We start from the raw sequence: 17,072 nt of genomic DNA, 5'->3' as shown, positions 1-17,072 counted from the left end.
TGTCACTTAGCAACGGCACGTTTGCGTCTTAACACTACCATGGTTCGACGCTCCCTATTGGCTCGTCTTTATCGAATCAGGCTTATATTCTCCATTCACGGTCCAATCGCCGTGATCGTACCTCGCAGACAGGACCTTGCTCGCCTGCTGCAGCACTTCGCGGGATACTCGGAAACCCGATAGAAGGGATAGAGGTAGGAGCTGCACTTCTACTTCACTGGTTCCCGTTTTAAAACAATTGCAGAGCAAAATAGGCTTATTTCCATTATAGATTTTATAATACGCTCGTCCCCTGCTCTTGTGTATTTTTGGCTATAGCTGATCGGACTCGCCACTACGAAGTGACAGCTATACTTAAGTTTGGAACTGCGGTCGGTTTGACATATCGAAGGATCCAGACATCACGCATAATTAAGATTGCATCGATTCACAGTGGGCCACTGCCTCCGTGTGAGTTCCCTCTCACAGGGGTGAGTAGAAATTCGGGTATTCATCTATTAAATGAATGATCGGATCGTGGTATGGATAATAATGGTTTTCTTTTGTCCTTACACAGCACCCGGCTGGGTACCTGTGAGTATATTTTATCCTTTCACTTCGAACACGGTGTCACTGTATATACACCATTCCTGGACGTTAAGGTAGAGAGGAGCACAACCCCCCTCTTCTTTTTTCTTTCCTCCCTTTGATACTTTTTGGCCCCTTTTTTGACACACATTCATTATTCTCCTTTCAGGTGTCCCTATATTAGACAGTCCTGACGAGACCCTCTAAGTTGGAACAGGGTCGAAACGCCGTTGACGCGATAGGCAAATCACTAATCAACACCTATATCAATTAAGTGTTGTTAATTGGAATTATTGATTGGACGTGATTGCCTTTTGTAAAGTGAAATCTAAACCTTGTTTGTATGTTGTATGGTGTGTTAATTGTCTGTTTAAGGTTTTTCTTCAGTGGGACACTAATTTGTAATTTGTTTGTTTTATGTCAAAACTGTACTGTATATTTATGTGCACTTTGTGTGTAAATATTCTAGTAATATAAACGAAGATCATTCTTCATAAAAAAGAACCCACGTGTATGGCTTTGCCTTTTCCTCTGACATCTTTTTCAATCCCCGTTTCCTTTTTTTTTATTATTATTTTAGATTATATACTATATTGATAAGTATTAATCCGCATGAGCTATTGTCTCCTTACAGCAGAGAAGAACGTAGCTGGAGATACTGGGAAGTCCGTCCGACTGGCGATGCACCTTGGGAAGATCGGCTGGAAAATAGGTCCTGGTCTTCTATCAGTTCTTCTGGCACTTTTGGGTCCCATCTATTAAGGTTAGGCAGAAGCAGCATTTTATAGACCACTTTCAAGGTTTCAGGACCTGGGGGCACCACTTGGGGGGTCAGGACTCCCTCAATCAGAGGCCAGGTGAATGGGTCAAGGTCTCTGGAGCTTGTAATACACTGTGACTCACACCAGAGGCCATCCAACTAGCCATTTGAGTCACTCTGGTGGTCCTGGGTTCAAAGAGATGGTTCTTTCCGCTTCAAGCAGCATGGCAAGCCTCAAGCAGCAGGGCAGTCATCTGAAGAACAAAGTAGACCTCAAGCAGCAGTGCAGTCCTCTAGAGTATAAGGTCAGCCTTCTGAAGTCTTCCACAGTTCCAGGAGCGTTCTAAAGAGGTGGTTCAGGAGGTCCAATATTTTTAACTGGTGCCAGCCTTTGAAGTGGGGGTAACATTGTGACTACCCCCACATCTGGTTCTAGAAAGTTCTTCCCTTCCCCTGCCAAAGTTCGAAGGAGTCTGGGGTGACAAATAACTGGTGTCAGGTTTCATTGTGTGTGTGCTGGAGGCAGCCTTTTGAAAAGTAAGTGGGGAAGGGAACAGCTCCAGCCTATCAATACTGGCCGGATGGCCCCTCCTGCCAACATTGAGTCTCCTTTTATCTCCCATCTGGGAGGAATATACAAAGGCCACCTGCCAAGATAATCACAGTCATGTGACCCAGGCCACAGGCAGCAGACATTAAATGGTTAGGACAAGAAAATTGCCACTTTGTAAAGTTTTAGTTTTTAAAAGTTTTTGAAAAAAAACGTTTTCGATATACTATTTATAAAATAATTAAGTAATATTTCAATATCTGTATGTATTCCTACTTGCATTGCAAAGCGGTCGTATACCGTTGATTCTGGAAAATAATATTCTCCAGTTGTCACTTGGTCGATGATTAATACTCTCTTAAATCTGATAGCTCTAGCTATTTTGAGACCTTTGTGGCCTTATACGTACCATTGTTTTTTGACATCACTTTGTAAAAGTGGCATTTTCAGAACTGTGACTTAAAATCTGACTTTTTCATTTAAAAGGATTTTAAATTTCAATTCTTTTGAGTCTAAACTTGAGATATCTCTCTGTTCCCAATCAAATCTTAGGACCTATTAAATGTAATAAGATGATGCAATGTTATAAAGTGAGAGAGATAAGCCCTACAGTAGTGAACAATGAATTGATCATTGCGTCCTATACCTGCTTATACTTAGCTATAACGATCCTGCCTCACCGCAAATCCTTAGAACAGGCACGCATGGCATTAAATAGCCTCTTCACCTCAAAGGCAGAATACGCCTTACAAAAGATGAAAGGTAGACACTACAAACAGGGAGAAAAGGCAGGCCATGGCCATACCGGCTATACAGTCAGCCGGAGGGACAACACTTACCTGTCCCCAAGATATTGTAAACAAATTTGCTCAGTTCTACCAGACACTTTACACCCCCGGGGAGCAGATCGATGAAGCCAAACTGAACACCTTCCTCACAGAAGTGACCCTCTTCCTTTCCTATCCTGCCTCTCAGACAAGGGCAGAGAACTCCTCGAGGGAGGGATAGGAAATGATGAGATTGTGCAAGCTATAGTGAATCCTCCCTATCACAAGGCCCCCAGCGAGTATGGTTTTCCCGCAGAATTCTATAGATGGGACAGAGAGGGGGTGGTAGACACACTACACGCTGTTTTCCAAGAGGCAGAGCTTGCGTCCTCCCTAGGTCCTCTCTCTAATAAAGCAGTAATCACCGTCCTACCTAAGACTGGAAAGGATCCCGCACTGTGCAGCAGCTATCGCCCTATGTCACTCCTGAACTGCAACATCAAAATCGTGACCAGTATTCTGGCCACCCGCCTCGACAAAGTCCTCCCCTCCCTGGTCTACCACACATAAGTAGGAATCGTACCCGGTCACTTTTCCAGAAACCACCTGCCGACATTGGCCCATCCGCCAAAAGTCTTCACACCGACGCACTGGCACTGTCGCGGAGAAGGTGTTTGACTGCATCGAGTGGGACTTTCTTTTTAAAGTAATGCCGTGATTTGAACTGAGAGATCAGTTCATCGCCCAAGTGTGACTGCTAAACAGCACCACCACCCAGGTAAATTGCGGGGGCTTCGTTTCTGACCCATTTCTTATCCGTCGGGGGACTTGCCAGGGATGTCCCCTATTCCCATTCCTTTTCCTGCTGGCCATGGAACCTCTGGCAGCTACTATACACAAATCTGCCAAAGTCACAGGCATACCCCTCCTGGTGGGAGATTCCAAACTCTATTTGCATGCAGACAATATCCTGCTCACCCTTACGTACCTACCATCCTCTCTACCATCCCTGCTCCAAATAATTAATGACTTTTCATCCTTTTCCGGTTACAAAATCAACTGGGACAAAAGCGAGGCACTGCCCATCCCAGACGGAACTACAAAGGCGGCCATACATGGATTTCTCTTCCACTGGCAACCCTCGCGCCTCAAATACCTGGGTGTTTTGGTGAACAAAGGAATGTAGGGGATGGTAGCAGACAATTGAAACCCCCTGCTCACTCAGATGCAACTCAACTTTAAAAAATGGAAGGTGCTGGGGCTCTCCATGTGGGGCAGGGTACAAGCCATATGTATGGTCACACTCCCGCACTTCATATGTACCTTGTGTATGCTTCCCTTACAGGTACCTCTGGCCACACTACGTTTAATCGACTCCAGGATCAAATCCTTCCTGTGGGTCTTCTTGAGGCCCCATCTGGGTGCGCTGCAACTGAAGGCTCACCGCTCCTGCAGGGGAGTTAAGCCTTCCATCAGTAGAACACTTTACCCTCTCACTGCAGCTCTCTCAAATGACGTATATGCTACCAGGTGCCCCTGATGTTCCACAATGGGTGCATGTAGAAGGTACCTGTTATCTACAGGGATAGGCCTCTCCGCCATATATGGACAAGGGGTAAGCCACCCAGACCCCTCTAACCCGGTACTGTTGGCCATGCAGAAGGCCTGGAAGCTGGCATATTGGCTTTTAGATCTGCACCCACGACTCCACGAGAAGGCCCCCCTTTGGGGGAATGTAGGCATACGCATCAACTGGCAGCCATTGTCCTGGCCCCTATGGGAGACAGCGGGCTTACACACCCTAGACCAGCTCCTCCATGACGGGGATCTCAAGACATTTGCGCAACTCCAAGAGGAATTTGGCCTCCGCAGTCCTGGAAACACATGCAGCTCCAACACTGTCTGCAGAAATGTCTGGGGCCATGTCCTTGGTTGTTACCAGCCTCGCCAGTGATATCCTACCTCCACACATGGGGGGCTCACAAAGGAGTCACGTCTGGTTTATACAGAGTACTCACCTCTCATCTCTTCTCACAACCCCTATCACAAGCCCTTCGCACCAGGTGGCAAGCCCGGCTCTCAGTCTCCTATGAGGTGGAAGAGTGAACGGTGCTCTTGGATGACCTGGACAGAGGTGCCCGGGAGGCAAGACTGAAATGTCGTCTTTTTAAGACCCCACATGAGTGGCACTGGCTGCTGATGAAACTGATGAAACTGCACAGAGCAGGCCTTCTCACGCATGCAAATTGCTGGAAATGCAAGAACACGGCTTGCGACACGACCCATATCATATGCAATATACCTCAGTGCAGCCCTTTTGGGCCTAGGTGGGCAAGACCCTGCGCACCACTATGCCCCTGCATCTGCCGCTTGCTCCTGCTGATATCCTTCTGCATGACCTACGGCGCTCCCCAGAGCTGTCGAAACTGCAATGCCGACTCTACTATACAGCACTTGTGTCGTACTTTAATCTCTGTTACCGCGTAGGGGACAGGGCCCCACCACTGTCTATCCTGGGATTAGCAAACCGCAAATGGTTAATGCGGCATGTACGAGTGCTTTATATATCGTTCTAGCTATGAATGCACTGTGTACACGTTATTCTGCTTCACTACGCGGGTTCCATTTTGGAGGCAGTGGCCATCTTGTGATTGCCCTCACATAGGCTATAATGAAGCAACTACGGGCCTTGCAATCCATGTGCCTTTCCATGACTCTTCTGTGACCTGGGCAGCTTGGCTCTGCTGCCCCAGGTCAAACTGGTCTCACGAGCTCCCCTTCCTCCGGCCACCTGTGATTAGCATCAGGGCTCAGCGCACCATAAAGTCCTTTCATCACACACAAGCCTCCGGCTAATCACTTTCGCACCTGCTTGTTCCTGCTTTATGGCTTGTTTCCCAAAACAGGAGATGCTCATGTTTATTGGGGCCTATCGATTATCTAATGTGGGATCTGAACCTTGCTGTGTAAATCATTGTGGGCTGGCCGAACTGGAATGTGGGATGGTCATCATGACTCTGCTCTTTTCTTTGAAATGTACACTTGTATATTGCCGTATCATAAAACCTAGGAATGTATGCTTGAGGCAGGAAAAAGTGTATTTAAGATGAAGTCCGTTTCTATGATTTTCAGCAGTCTCCTGAGAACATACACACTGTTGTACTTCTAGGATACCTGTAATTGGTCTGCAGCCAATAAACGATCTTTGACTTCACCCAGAAGACTCTGTGTTTCTGTAGGTCTGGAACAGGGTGAACCCAGAAGTCATAGGGTGTGTGCCCCTGCACCGCTGGGACTAAAATACCCAGTACTTCAGTTTGGCGCCCAACTCGGGACGATTTCAGCAGTACCGGTCCAAGCCAGAGGTTCGTGAGGAGCTTCGTGTGGAAATTCTGGAGGAAGGCCGCCACTTCATCGACCCCTGCATGTCGACGTGGTCCGAAAGTCTTTTCTGCGAGGTTCTCTGCGTCCCGACGGCTACGAAGGACTGCTGCCCTGATTAATCGACCTGTTTTGGACCCTTGACGAGTTTTGAGAGAGCGAAACAATCGAGAGAGTCTTCTGGTGACCCCATCGATCAGCAATATTCAGTTAAGTATAAGTGGAGCGTCTCCCATTTGTTTGGTATCCCTCGGGATCGTTTTGATTTGGAAATTTGGAGTTTGCAAACGCCAAAGCCAGAGGACTCGTGTATTCACGAGACTATCGTAATCGATATCCTCTGACGTTTAGATCTAGACTAGTGAGCGAAGATGCCTGGTTCTAGAATATTTGGTAGAATATTTTGTTTGGGTTGTGGAAGAGATTTCCAGCTGGAGGAATCATGTCCGGTTCCTCCGGTTGGAACTCCAACTTATGAGCTCTATGTAAAACATGGCGTAGGCCCTATTGCATATAACGAAGTGTGGATCCACTACACCAGAAAAGACGGTGTTTTAAAATGGCCCCAAAATGGTAGTTTCGATACCGATATTTTAGATAATTTGGAAATTAAATTGTTTAAAAAGAAAGCCCGGCCGGCGATGTTTGATTCTTTCCGCTTATGGCGAAAGGAAGCCAAACAGAAGGAAATTAAGCTAGCGAAAAAGAATAAAAGGGAGAGAGGTATGACAGTAATGCAAGCAGCTGTACAATTCAAAGACAATGAGGAGGAGCAGATGAATGAGCAATTGCACAGGCAGCGTAAGTTAGGGATCGACAAATGTTACCCAGCTTTACCGCACTCTAAACAGAATGAGTTAGAAGAAAAGGAGAAAGATCCCCTGATGTCGCATTTGTTGAGTTCGCCACCCCCGTATGCTCAAAATGCCACGGCGCCTCCCCAGCTTGTGAATATGCCACCTCCAGTCAATATACTGCAAGCCTTGCCGCTACCGCCAGTTGCTTTGCAGCCGACTCCTATTCCTATAGCGCAGCCTTCTCAAGGGCCGCCAGTTGTGTTTCCAAGTGCCCCCGCGCTCCCTGCGACTTTGCCTAGCATATTGACTGCCTCCCCTGATACTCTTCCTTGCACCACTCCAGTACCTGTTTCTGCATCCTCTTTTCTCCCCTCTGTTTATCCCCCTGTTTTCGCCTCAGCTTCTCCTTCAGCGCGACAGCGCTTAGCTAATGTGGTTAGTACATTAATGTCTCCTCTCTTTGAGTCATCTGGTGCGACTCCTGGTTTACAGCGTAAGCAATTGCGCAGTCAATTGCCTAACCCCGATGAGAAAAAGGTAATAGATCGCATGGCGCGTAGATGGATTGTTTTCCCTTCACTGTATGATGTGGAATCAGTTGTCAACGTTTTCCATCAATGGGATGCCCCAAAACAGAGATATGTGTTTGAGAAAATGTGCGAAATTCTCTGTGAAGAATTGGAGGATAGTGGTAAAGACCCGAGCCCGCAGGAGTTGTGTAGAGTGAGGTTCGATTTTGGAACTGGTACAATTGTGGATCGCGAGGTAGATAAAGCAGTTGCGGTTGTATTATCCTTCAGGAATGCTGATTGTCAACAGTCATTATTTGAACAAGATGTCCTTGTGGGGAAGAAGGTAAAAGCGCAACAATAACCCATGAGAGAAGTTCCCCCGGTATGGAAGGAAGCAGTTGCAGCTGACGCCAGTGCCGGTATCGCTGCTGTGCCAGCGCATTTCCAGCGTGTTTGGGTGCATGTTCCATGGAAGCGTTCTGAGGTGCTAGCGCTTAAGCAGACATTGCCTGATCCCCGTAAAAACCCTGCAGGATATTATAAAGAGTTGTCACAGACGGCAGGGTCATGCGTTATGAATCTGGCCGACATAGACATGTTGTTTGGTAATGTTGTTCCACAGCCCCTATGGGGATCAATTCGTAATGCAGATCACGATGCAGAACTAGGTGCTACATGGGCTGATATTATTGCCACTGACGCTAGACAAACTGGTGGCGCAAAACCTGAGCCTTTAATAGCAGAACTCCCTGGTAGAATCATCACGTATATGAAGACAATAATGCCCGCGATGCGCGTAAATTGGGACAAGCTATCTGCATGCAAGCAGAAGAAAGATGAAACAGTGTCAGACTTCTTTACCAGGTTTGAAGAAACGTTTATTGATCACAGTGGGCAAGATATGAGTACTGAGGGTGGCCAACGGTTATTTGTGGATAAATTTGTGCAGAATTTACTTCCTGACCTGTGTAAAAAGTTAAAAGATTCAGAAAGTTCTTGGGCTGTTTCCTCTTCAGCGCAAATACTGGCTACTGCACAGTATTACGAGAACAGAGATAAGGATGAAAAAGATAGAAAACGAAGGAACTAAAGACAAAGGTCCTTTTGCAGCAGGCCTATCCGCCACGTGGAGGTCAGAATAATTATAGGCAACCCCAAGGTGTCTATCACCAACCCCAACAATTTCAGAACAATCAGCAAATGAACGGGTATTATCAACCACGTGTCCCTGTAGGTCCCAACCAATGTTCATACTGCAAAGAGGAAGGTCATTTTAAATATAGTTGCCCTAAATTAATGCAGCGGAACGGTAATGCTTATGGCGCAAGAGGTAGGGGTGGTCAGCAAGCTCCTAGAGGCAGAGGGCGTGGAAATGCTCCCCAGAACGCGCGTCCTCTGCCGCCTCAGAATACCATCAATAGTTTTGACCAGCAAGCTAACACAACTAGTAATACAGCTCAGTACTACAATAATGATTATTATGCAGAGGACGGCGATGCAGGAAATAATGACTACTAGGACAGCCGTAGACAGAGAGAGGGAGTTGTTTCAGTGCCAGTGGATCAGAGCGGACCGTATGTTGAGGTGACTACAGCAAATGTAACGGAGCCCTTTCTGCTAGACACTGGTGCTGCAAAGAGTTCAATCATGCATTCAAAACTCCCTGGCGCACCTTTGTCTGGCGATATAAATGTTTCAGTAGGTTTTTCTGGCGCCCCAGTTAGAAACCCGATTTCTAGTCCCATGTCACTTTCTATTGGACCTTGCGAGCTGAAAGCACCCCTGATTCTAACAACAGGTTGTGGTGAGAATTTGCTAGGGTTAGATTTGTTGAAAAGATTACATGCTACACTGTATTGTTCACCGTCAGGGGTACAACTTACATTAGGCAGGAAAGTGATTTCCCCGATGTACTTGTCTAAAAATACAATGCCGCCTGAATTGTCATCCCTTCCGGATGTCCTTTGGGCTACTGGTCCCAATGATGTGGGCCTCTTGGAGATACCGCCATACGTGGTAACTTTAAAGGCTAATGTCAGACTGCCACGTATTCCCCAGTACAAGATCTCTAATGAAGGCCAGAAAGCATTGTTAGACATTGTCAGCGATTTGATTAATAAGGGTGTAATTGAAGAGACAAGAGGCAACGTTTGCAATAGTCCGATTTTACCTGTTTTAAAACGAACGGACCTTTCACAGCCACCTGTTTACAGATTTGTGATTGATCTTAGAGAGGTTAATAAGATTGTTGTGCCACAGTTTCCAGTTGTCCCTGATATAACTGCCTTGTTAACGATGATTCCAGCCTCTGCTGCATGGTTTTCAGTGATCGATTTAAAGAATGCTTTCTTTAGCATCCCAATTGCAGAAGAGAGCAGAGACATTTTTGGCTTTAGTCTGGGAGGCCGAAGCTTCCGCTTCAAACGCGCTCCCCAGGGCTACTGTGAGAGTCCATCCATATACAGTCAAGCTTTGAAAGCGCAGCTTGATGCACTTGTTTTACCTAGTGGCGCTATTCTGATTCAGTACGTGGACGATTTACTAATCGCCGCGGATACTGAAAAGATCTGCAAAGAAGCCACATTGTCATTGTTGCGCCATTTATCTGCTTTCCATCATAAAGTGTCTCTCTCCAAGCTGCAATATTGTCGACAAGAAGTGACCTACTTAGGTCATCTCTTATCGAAGGAGGGAAGGAAACTGACCCCAGAAAGAATTCAAGCCATTGCGCAGTTGAGTGTGCCAAGAACACAGAGAGAAGTGCGTGCTTTCTTGGGTATTACCTCATACTGTAGGCACTGGATCCCAAATTTTTCCTTGTTGGCAAAACCTTTGTTAGCCTTAACATGCCAAGACACACCGAATCCTATCCCATGGTCTGAAGAGTGCCAGTAAAGTTTTGTGGAATTGCGCAATGCATTGTGTTCAGCACCTGTGTTGGGTACTCCTGACTACAGCAAGCCTTTTACATTGTATGTTCACGAGAAAGATGGTTGCGCATTATCAGTGTTAACACAGCCTTTTGGTGACAGACCGCGCCCATGCGCATATTTTTCATCAACCTTGGACCCTGTAGCGAGGGCATTGCCAAGCTGTCTGAGAGCGACAGCTGCTGCAGCTATGTCTATCCGACAATCTGCTGGTTTGGTAATGGACAACACATTGATCGTTATGGTTCCACATGCTGTAGACACATTATTGAACAGAACCAAGACACAACACTTGACTAGTGCGCGATTATCAGGCTATGAGCTCACACTGTTAGCAAATCACATACACATAAAGAGATGCAACACGCTGAATCCAGCTACGTTATTGCCAAATCCAGCAGACCTAGATGAGAATGAGCAACATGACTGTCTGTTCAGAACAGAAGAAGAGACGAAAGGGAGAGTAGATCTAAAAGATACTCCCCTGACTGAGTGTGATGGTACTTTATGGGTGGATGGTTCGTGTTTCAAGCTCCCTAATGGTGATACGACTGCTGCATATGCTATCACGACGTTACACACGGTCGTGGAAACTGCACGAGTGCCACATAATTCGGCCCAAGCAGCAGAATTAATCGCCCTCACGAGAGCGTGCGTGTTGTCTGAAGGAATGAGAGTGAATCTATACACAGATAGCCAGTACGCCTTTGGCGTGGCTCACAATTTTGGACGACTGTGGAAAGAACGTGGGTTCCTGACGTCGCATGGAGCTAAAATTCAGAATGGCAAGCTGGTGAATGATCTCCTTGAATCACTGACCCTACCATTACAAGTTGCGATTATGAAATGCAGTGCGCACAGGAAAATCACAGATGATGTTGGACGTGGGAATGCGTTTGCTGATGAGATCGCGAAAGAAACAGCACAGAATGTAAAGACTAGAATGTATATTGCAGGCCCCGCAAGATGGGTTGATGATGTTGGGATGTGTGAAAACACAATAGAGAGTGTGAAGTCGCTTCAAGCTGAAGCTACAGAGAAAGAATTAAGCAAGTGGAGAGAAAGTGTGGGTAAGTTAGATGAGAATGGTTGTTGGATTGATCTGACAGAACATAGGCGATGGTTGTTGCCCGATGCATATGTGCTTCCAGTAGTTACAATGGCACATGGGATGGCACATATCAGTACGAAAGGAATTTGTAAGTTGTTGGCTCCAGTATGGCAGAATGCTGGGATTCCCAAGTGTGCAGAGAATGTGGTCAAGAATTGCATGGTATGCTTGAAATACAACCCTGGTAGGGGAACCCCAACTCCAGCTGGTCATTTTGCACCCCCATCATACCCATTTGAAGTTTTGCAGCTGGACTTTATCCACATGGAAAGGTGCAACAACCTGAAATATGTACTGGTGGTTGTTTGTGCTTTCTCCAAATGGGTAGAGGCCTATCCTCTGAAAGATAACACTGCCCTGTCCACAGCCAAAGCTCTTGTGAAGGAGTTTTTTCCCAGGTTTGGAATGCCAAGAATGGTGTGGTGTGATAATGGAAGTGAGTTCGTGGGTAAAGTGATGAAGAATGTGTGTGAAGGGCTAGGTATAAAGCAAAAGTTCCACGCTGCAAATCACCCCCAATCAGCTGGATTAGTAGAGCGCTACAACGGTGCTCTAAAACTTAAGCTGGCCAAAATCCAGGCGAGCACCGGTCTTAAATGGCCTGATGCTCTGCCTTTAGCACTCCTGTCCACCAGAATGACCATACACTCACGAGTGGGACTTAGTCCCTATGAGGTCGTCTTTGGCCGCCCGGCTAATGTATGGGGTGTGCCAAGACCGGCGAAATTTAGTGACATCGAGCATCCAGTACTACTCGATTACCTGTATGATTTGACTGTTAAACTGCGTGTTTTGCACCAACAGGTACATGATACTCTTCCTCAAGCTTCTGAATCTCCTGGACACCCTATCGACCCTGGCACATGGGTGCTGATTAGAAACTTCCAGCGCAAGAGCAACGACGAGCCTCGCTGGATCGGCCCTCACCTTGTCCTTTTATCAACAAGATCAGCGGTGCGAGTAAAGGGGAAGAAACCCTGGATCCACGGCACCCACTGCAAGGTAGTTCCCTTGCCCCTGCCATATGACCGGTGGGTCCAGGAGGATATCGCCGACTCTGAGACAGACACTGTACCTCGTTTTGTACCATTCAGTGACGCACGCATAAAAGACACAGCTTCAGACCAAGAGAGTGACGATATCCTACAAGAAGCTGTGCCACCATCAAATCGATTGGACACCACAGAGCCTGAACTTTTGTTCCAAGACCAAACAGCACCTGGCCGTCTCCGCTATAATTTGAGACCAAGGCCTATGGACAAATAAAGATTTCCTTATTATTTCCTTTTTGACATTTTAGTTCTCCCATCTGAAGGACTTTCTTGATTTTTGTTTTTCGAACCACCATCCGGGTTCAGCCGCAGGGTCGCGGTGCCAAGACTTTGGGGTACAGGCCGAAGACGTTAGGTCAACGGTTCTGGTTGGTCTAGGGCGTTTCCCTGGACTGACAGGCGTACTCCTTAGCAGAAGAAACTCATCCGCCGCGAGCGGCCCGATTAGAGGATGGAGTTTTTTAAGATGGAGAGACCCGTTGAGGAAATGAACTTTAAAGCAAGGATGTGTAGAATTGTAAAAAGTAAATGTTTTGTATTTTTGAGCCTATTTACACTGTGTAGTATAATAATGTTCATCGTAGGATTTGTGTTTTTCTCCTCTCAAAAGACCATTGCGCCCACTGTACAGCCTATACCTCTTTCTACTGCCTCCTCTCACTCTTTTCACCCTCTGCCTGAGCACGAACAAACCAGACGATCAGAATTTGTAAATAACTCGTTTATCCAGCTCTTGCACCAGCACCAACTAGTAATGAATACGACCAATTGCTGGGTCTGTGGGTTAATGTCACATACCATTAACAAGGGTATTCCTATTTGGTGCTGCCCTTTAGTTACAATGGATCGTCATAGGCATTCCAGACCATGTTCCTCTACGCTCTAGATGCCTACTCCCCGCGACAACCGCGTTCCATCAGACCTAGTACAAATAATAAAGCCTTAGTGAGAGGAATTGCCGATATGAGTAGGGATATTGATGCATACTCATCCATTCCCAAAGAAGAGCTGAGAGCTTAAGTAGGGTGGAACGCGACGGGGTATAGTATTAGTCTGGGTGAAAGACAGCGAAAAATCTCATCTCCAATCTGGGTCGTACCCCACATAGGTCGGTTCTGCTTACAGGGTAATGGTCAGAATCCTAGAGCCCAACTGGGAAGAAGTGACTGTACTGAAACGTACACTTTCCCGTCACAGTTTTCCCCTGCGTTTTTGGCTGCCAAGGGTACATATTTCATCTGCAATGACCGAGCATACACATGGTTGCCCCCTGATTTCTCGGGCACATGTTATATTGCGAACTTGCTACCGCCAACATTTACTGCTGCCGCTGACTATCACAAGACCAGAGTTGTGAGGGGCGTGATTAGTAAGGAGGATACTGCCGGTCAGGAAGCAGGAGACTTCTTCTTGGGTTTCCTGCCGTTTTGGGGACCTATGGTAAATAGTAGGAACCTGAGACAACTGACTCGTGTGGTTGAATCCACTGTCAATGTGACGGCTGGTGCCCTTGGTAATCTGACCGCTGAGCTCCAAGCGGATCGCCTTATGACTTTGCAGAACCGCATGGTTCTAGACGTTATTCTTGCAGACCGCGGTGGGGTATGTAAGGTTATCCAATCCAGTTGTTGCATTTTCATACCAGATAACGCTCCAACAGTCTATCAAGCCATCTCCAAACTCCATAAAATATCTGAATCCATACACGTGGATAAGGGAGACTGGTCACTGGTGGGGTGGTTCTGGGAACTGATATCTGCCTGGGGTTGGAAAGTTCTAATGGTCATTGGAATGATCTTAGCCATTCTTTTCCTGTTCTGTCTGTGCATACAGTGTGCTCCTGCGATATGTAGCCTCTGTGCTACCTTATGTGTAAGGAAACCTGTATCGAGGGACGAGCTAAGTAATAGGATGATGCTACAGCAACATCTCCATGACTTTGTGAACATTGACCTAGACTCGGATTAAGATGAGTATAGTGATTGCCTATGTAAGGGCAAAAGGAGGGTCTGTCGTACTTTAATCTCTGTTACCGCGTAGGGGACAGGGCCCCACCACTGTCTATCCTGGTATTAGCAAACCGCAAATGGTTAATGCGGCATGTACGAGTGCTTTATATATCGTTCTAGCTATGAATGCACTGTGTACACGTTATTCTGCTTCACTACGCGGGTTCCATTTTGGAGGCAGTGGCCATCTTGTGATTGCCCTCACATAGGCTATAATGAAGCAACTACGGGCCTTGCAATCCATGTGCCTTTCCATGACTCTTCTGTGACCTGGGCAGCTTGGCTCTGCTGCCCCAGGTCAAACTGGTCTCACGAGCTCCCCTTCCTCCGGCCACCTGTGATTAGCATCAGGGCTCAGCGTACCATGAAGTCCTTTCATCACACACAAGCCTCCGGCTAATCACTTTCGCACCTGCTTGTTCCTGCTTTATGGCTTGTTTCCCAAAACAGGAGATGCTCATGTTTATTGGGGCCTATCGATTATCTAATGTGGGATCTGAACCTTGCTGTGTAAATCATTGTGGGCTGGCCGAACTGGAATGTGGGATGGTCATCATGACTCTGCTCTTTTCTTTGAAATGTACACTTGTATATTGCCGTATCATAAAACCTAGGAATGTATGCTTGAGGCAGGAAAAAGTGTATATAAGATGAAGTCCGTTTCTATGATTTTCAGCAGTCTCCTGAGAACATACACGCTGTTGTACTTCTAGGATACCTGTAATTGGTCTGCAGCCAATAAACGATCTTTGACTTCACCCAGAAGACTCTGTGTTTCTGTAGGTCTGGAACAGGGTGAACCCAGAAGTCATAGGGTGTGTGCCCCTGCACCGCTGGGACTAAAATACCCAGTACTTCACTTGCCATAGCAAAATTATGTATCCTGCGTCAATGAAGGTAGCCGACCCCACTGTCACAGACGACCTGGCTGGTGGCCATGATCCACACCGCTTCCCACGAGCGGGTCATCTACAACCTCCAAGACCAATGCGACCTATTCCTTCAAGTATGGGCGTCTTTCATGCACACACAGAGCAGTAGCGAGGGATGTCCCATGACAGATAGCTCGCCTCGGACATCATAATGACCACACCTCAACGTCGCAGCACCTTACTTTATTTTATCTTACTTTACCATACTCTATCCTCCCCACACATGACCTCCCTTCCCTGTACCCTTCCACCCCTCTCCCCTTCTCCCCCCTCTCCACCCTCCCCCGCTCCTAACCTTTCCTGCGATTGCTCCTCAATAATTTCCACCTTCCCCCCTTCCCCTCTGCACTCTATCACCCCTCCTGGCACCGGGGCCAACAGGTATACAATAGCCAAGTCTCACCCAGGCATTGTGAAATAACTCCCCATAAGGAGACAAAGTACAGCACCCTTACCCCCATGCCCCTACTGCACCCCAAATGCTGCTAATGTAACCTCAAAGAAGGGCACAAACCCCCATGTACCCAACACAGCAGCTGACCCATAGCAGAAGCGCCTCCTTACATCACACCGCCTGTCATACCCCTCCTCACCGATCCATATACTCCCTGCACTGCCCCCACCGATGCCTGGGAACCCGCATGATTTCAACATGACTTGGCTTTTTACACTATGTTACCATCGAGACTTCAAGCCCCCCTCCTTACACACCTCTGTGCACAGCATGATCACCACTTACTATGTTGAAACAGGCAGGCCCCCCCTCTCTCTACCCCCACTCTCTCTCTTTTTTGGATATTCTCTTTAGTTTCCAAGAGGAACACGCCACGCAAATTCTTGTTGTACTATCTGGTATGGCCGTTGTACATGTGTGGCCGATGCTGATGTTTTCAAGAATCTATCTCTCAAAATTTGATAATAAAGACTTATAACACAAAAAAAACAATGATTTGAGGAGTTTTCATTTCCTACACTTTAAATAGAATGAACCCTGGGTGACATATGTTTTAGAAAGGAGAGCTTAGACCTGGCAAAACGTTTATTTTGCCAGATCAAATTGACAGTTTAAAACTGAATTTCAGGCTGCAATGGCTGGCCTTAGACATGTTTAAATGTGCTAAATAAGTGAGTGGCACAATGAGTGCTGCAGGGCCACTAGCACCATTTAATTTACAGGCCCTGCTTACATGTAGTACATTATACTAGAGCCTAATAAGTAAATTAAATATGCCAGTCAGGTGAAAGACAATATACCATGTTTTAAGAAGAGAGCAAAATAAGTTAAGCACTGGTTAGCAGTGCACAGAGTCCTAATGCCAACTAACACAAAATTCAGAAAACAGAAAGGGTGAAGGCAAAACATTTAAAGGAATGGCACACGAAAAATGACAGATTTAACACAAATACATTGTATTGTACCATACACTTGTGTAGTACCTGCTTTTACTATTCCATGGAGAGTTATAATTTGCTGCTAATCTGGCTAGTTATTATATTTCATATTTATGCTGAGGGGCCCCAGTGTTTCTCTTCTTGGCATGGTTGGCTGGTTTAGGCTGGTCCATTGCTCTTGATCTTACTTGTACCTGGAGAGTTGTTCCAAATTGCTTTTCCTAGGGTTGGCAGTTGTAGTAGTCATCTTGGGACAACAAGGTTTACATCTGTCTACTGAACAATAGTTCTGGACATCTGTCTGAAGCTCAA

Source organism: Triturus cristatus, chromosome 5_2 (assembly GCF_964204655.1).
Source record: "Triturus cristatus chromosome 5_2, aTriCri1.1, whole genome shotgun sequence".
NCBI classification, from domain to species: domain Eukaryota; kingdom Metazoa; phylum Chordata; class Amphibia; order Caudata; family Salamandridae; genus Triturus; species Triturus cristatus.
This window is presented reverse-complemented; position numbering follows the sequence as displayed.